Below are 5,455 nucleotides of genomic sequence, written 5' to 3' on the forward strand. Positions count from 1 at the left end.
AGTGAATAAGTCTCATGAGGTCTGATGTTTTTTTATGAGGTTTCCCTTTTCACTTGGCTCTCATTCTGTCTTGTCTGCCGCCATGTCTGATGTGCCTTTCACCTTCCGCCATAACTGTGAGGTCTCCTCAGCTATGTGGAACTGTGAGTCCATTAAACCTCTTTTTCTTTATAAATTACGCAGTCTCAGGTATGTCTTTATCAGCAGCATGAAAATGGACTTATACAGTGGGGCATGGGTAATGGTTCTTCTTTGTATATATAAATATATCAATGGAAAATCAAAATTAGAATATCACAGTAAAAATTGCCACAGGCATGATCCAGAGATGGATGCTAAAATGAATGGGTAAAAGTTTAAGCTAAAACAAGGTATTTGCAACAAGGAAAACAGAAATTTAGAGTGGAAACTCTTCACAGACACTACTATAGTCAAATGATTAAGGTTAACATTACCTGTCATGCAAATGGTGTCATCTTCAGTACTCTGACGTGTTGCCCAGAGACAAGCACATTATCTGTGACATTCATCTCATAAATGCATAATCTCAATCTAATCATGAAAAAACACTAGAAAAGCTTAGGTTGAAAGTTTAAGTATATATAAATATGTGATGCTTCCACTGACCAGTTCTCTAATCCATCCTCTTCAAATGTCAAGGTCAAGACTGATGATTGTCACAGACTGAGGAAGAGCACAGAGCTTTGACAATTAAAAGCAATGTGGGATTTGAGATTAGATGTAAAATACAAAAAGGACATTAATGGAAGAATTGGGGAAATCTGAATAAATCTTGTGATTTGGTTAATACTACTGTATGAAGGGTAATTTATTTTGATAAATATTTTTTAGTTATATAATATATAAACATAAGGGCAAAATGGATTAAGGGTAGATTGAACTCTGTGCTATTTTTGGATTTTGTAACTGTAAAATTATTTCAATATTAAAGAGTTACATTCCTTGATCATTCAACCAGTAGGTATTCATTACATGATGCCAATTTGAGATCTTTTTTAAATTTAGGATAATCTCTAATTTCCTCCTGTATGTTTCCTATGATCATAGGGAAACATCAACATATCTAGGCACTCCTTAGTCTTAAGAAATTTCTTTATATATAGCACACATCACTTTAGCCTGAGACGACACTTTAAACTGAGGCATTTGGCCACATCTAACTGTAAGGAAGTCTGGAAATGGTATCAGCTACAATTCTAGTGCTGTAGAAGAAGGTAAGAAAGATTTTTGGTGGTTGGCTATCAGCCTGTGATGCAAGAATAAGGAACATTATAGGAGATTCTCAACCTAACATTTATTTACAATGTTGATGCACTTCATACCAAAAAAACACTCTTAAAGAAATATGAGTACTGTCATAAATATTACTTGTCATAGCTAACATTTTAGGTTTTATTTTACAAAGGAACTTTCTGTGAAATACTGCTTTTAAATCTATGAAGTAAATATAACAATCCCAATTTATATATGAAAAAATCAAAGCAGAGAGAAATTACATATCTAGTGACACAGCTGGGATAGAGCGATATTACATATCTAGTAACGTAGCTGGGATATAATTCTAGATTTTCTGACCCAACATGGACATTTTTCTGTATAAATTGTTTATAGATACTATCAGTTTAATTGTTAAGAATGTTTTAAAAATTGAAAAAAATCTCCCCCAATATTAAAATCACATTATCAGAAAACTGTCTATCTTTTGTCTTCAGAGAATTAGGAGTTTAAGAATGAGTCAAATTCTCCTTTTGAACTTGACTTATCCATATTTGTGAAGTTCATAACGACTGAATGTTTCATATGGGTCAAAGATCCACCAATTCCAGGCTCTGGGCATAAGCCAGACCTCGAAGTCTCCTATTATTCCAAGAGTACATTTCCAAATATTTTATTTTCTTAATTTGTCTCGTGCTCTGGTTTTGTCCCAGTCAGGTCTCGTTCAAGTCCAAGTTCAAACAAGAGCCTTTTAGTCTCACAGTCTCTCATCTCTGCCCCAATTTGTTTTGGCTGATCGCCTCCCTCTGTGGCCACACTATTTCTCTCACTCAAACAGTTGATCCCATATGTCAATGCTGTTTGCAAAGGAGCACTTGAAAGGGCAGGGTTATTCATAGGTAGCATTGCTGACGGACAGAAAGCCAGGAGAAACTCCTCAGTCTATAACATTCCCTTATCTACTAACTTACTGTGGAGTGATAAAATAAACCCCTATGTATCACAAGATTCAAAATCAGTATCTAGTCCTTCTTTCCTACTCATATAAAATTGGCATATCAACATTGCAACAAGACTGTCAAGAATGCTAGTCTGATTTGCATCAATGAGTGGGTAAATGTTCTGAATACAGAGCTGATATATATGTCCTTGCTCTGTGATAGTCAAAGTATACTGGAGGCTTTGAGCAAAAGTCATAGCCTCATTCTTTAAAAGACCTACAGAACTTATGCCTGTAGAACTGTATGAAGGGTAAAGGGACTCAAAGACATTCCACAGAAGAATAACAAGGGAATATATGAAGACTACAGAAGAGAAAACTGCAATTGAAAGAGTTTTCTCCAACTATCTTAAGAGCAGCCCTGAAGAAGTCTTTAGTGAGGCATCATTTGGACTAACTAAAAGGGAAAGCCAGACGTCCTAAATGGTAATTCTTAGGAATAACATATTAGCTCAACATAAAGAAAGATAAGTGTAAGTATAAGAAGTATCAAAAAAAAAAAAAAAGAATGGATATCTCAGCAGAGAGCTAGTTTCTCATCTCTTGGAAGGCTTCAGGCAGGAGATCAAAAGTAAAAGACTCTGAATATGTAGCTACATCGCAACTGACAAAGTTTATTTAACTATTTTAAAAGTCAATTTAGATTTATTACTGGATTTACTTTTTAGCTGTCCATAAATCTGTTAAGGTAGGTGAAATGGAACTAGTGCAAGTCAAAAAAGTTAGCAAAAGAAAAACAGTATCAAAAACGGAAGGCATGCAAATGAATTCCTCTCTAGATAAACATATATACACACATATAGATATAAATATATATATGACGTAAAAATTACCAATAATTTGAAGATAAATAAATAGGCTTCTTGTAAAGAATTAATGTTGCCAAGGTTCCCATTTATCTCCAAAGCTATGGTTCTGGATGCCATGTTGAGATGTTAACTTATTTTCTCCTCTCCCCTTCAAGGAGGTATTTAGCTCTATATTCAATCATTTCAAGAAAGACATGGCAGGACAAAAAAGAGGAATTGGTCACAAGTCTTTTAAGATCTTAGGAAAACCTGGAAGATTTTATGATGAAGCCAAGATTCTTTGGTTTCATGGGCATAAGCTTCTGAATGCAGAGGGAGAAGAATTATCTCTAGACTGGAAAAATATGCCTGCAGTATATAAAGAGGGACATATAGAAGGAGGCTATAGATTAGAGACAGGGAGAACTACATCTGGTTTTCTAGCAGTTCCTCTAGAGAGCTAACAAGATGGCAGACAAAAAATGGCTTGACTGTGTTGTGCAGCTCAGTACACAGGATTCCTGAGTCCTACGTTGGTCAGGGTTTTCCAGAGAAACTAAACTAATAGGGTCTCTCTCTCTCTCTTTCTCTCTCTCTCTCTCACTCTCTCTCTCTCTATATATATATGTATATATATACACACACACATATACATACACACACACACACACAATATGTATATGTGTGTGTATATATATACACACACACATACACAATATGTATATGTGTGTGTATATATATACACACACACATATATATAAATTTCTGTGTGTGTGTGTGTGTGTGTGTGTGTGTGTGTGTGTGTAATTATGGAGGCTAAGAAGTCCCATGATCTGCAAGAACCAGGGAAGCTGCTTGTTCAAATCAGTCTGAGTCTGATAGCCTGAGAACCAGAGAGCCAAAGGTATAACTCTCCAACTGAGGTTAAAAGCCTGAGAAACGGGGAGACTACTGGTATAAGTCTGGAAGTCTGAAGGCCTAAGACCTGCAGTTCTTATATACAAAAAAAAAAAAGAGAGAAGAATGATAAGAATGATGTCCCACCTTCAGAAGAAAGAGCGAATTTGCCTTTTTTCAGCCTTTTTGTTCTATCTGGACTTTCAGCCAATTGGATGTTGCCCTCTCACATTGGGTAAGGACAGATCTTCCTTACTCAGTTCACTGATTCAAATGCCAATCGTTTCCAGAAACACCCTAACAGACACACCCAGAAACAATGCTTTCCCCTCTATCTGGGTGTCCCTTAACTCAGTCAAGTTCATAACTAAAATTAGCAAGCCCTCTAGACCAAGCATGTCAGGGAAGCAGCAGGGAGCAACTGAACTTGAAGAGTCTAGAAGGGATCCTCAATGGACATCATGAAGGCAGATCACAGGAACCAATCACAATGGTCTACATCTTGAGTGACCAATGATCTTGGTAGCCCAGGACTTTCTAGGTGTTAGCACTGAGAGATGCATATCTAGGAAAATCCTTCAGTTCCATGCAAACCAACATTTATCATTTCCCCATCCCATTCTGTGTTTGCCACACTAGTCCAAGAAGGATGGATATTTCAAGAACTGAAGTTAAACCTTCTACCTTTTTCCTAAGTACTAGAGATTCGGGTCAGAATTTAAAAAAGAATGACTGAGAATAAAGTTTTATTTTCTGACACAACGGAGTTTGTGAATCAAGAGTAATGCCTACCATAACTGAATACCATAAAAAAGGAAAGAATGAAACTTTTTCAGAGGAAAATTGCTAGCCTCCAATTCTATACTGAGCCAAAATACTCTATAGAACCACCAAATAGCCCCATCATTGCAAAAGTTAGAAAACATCATAAATATGTATTTTAATGAAAGTACAAAATAAAAAAATACAAAGAAAAGGGCAAAGAGCAGAATGCATTACACAATTACTCAAGTAGGATTCGTCATACTGCTTGTGATAATAAATATTAAGGAGTTAAACTCCCTCTTAAGTAACAAAACTCTCCATTTGTATTTTAAAAAAAATAATTCATTCATATGCTGTAATAAGAGCAATGCCTAAAATCAAACATGGCTCTGGCCATCCAATATTCAGGCTCTCTCCTGAACTATAACATGAATAAATATGTTATTTTAAAAGACACAAAGTGAAAAATGGAAGAAAATGAAAGTAGAGACACATCAACAGAACCCTGAAGCCTGGAAAGCATATGAATAAGTGTCTTTATTCTGATTTACACTGCCAAATCTTCCAAAGGCTCAGAAATTGATGTCCAAAGAGACTGTAGTGGGGCTGGTGTTGAGAAAGGAGGTTGGTTGAGAGCTGCTTGAGGAGTGTTGTCTGCCTAGCTCTCTCCCACTCTGTACCCTTAGTGGTTCCTCCCTAACCTAGCATAATAGATGTCTAAAAAATTATTCTCTGGAAACTTGAAAGAGAGGGTCTCTGGAAAGAGGGA

The sequence above is a fragment of the Rhinopithecus roxellana genome, chromosome 6, assembly GCF_007565055.1.
Source record: "Rhinopithecus roxellana isolate Shanxi Qingling chromosome 6, ASM756505v1, whole genome shotgun sequence".
Taxonomy (NCBI): domain Eukaryota; kingdom Metazoa; phylum Chordata; class Mammalia; order Primates; family Cercopithecidae; genus Rhinopithecus; species Rhinopithecus roxellana.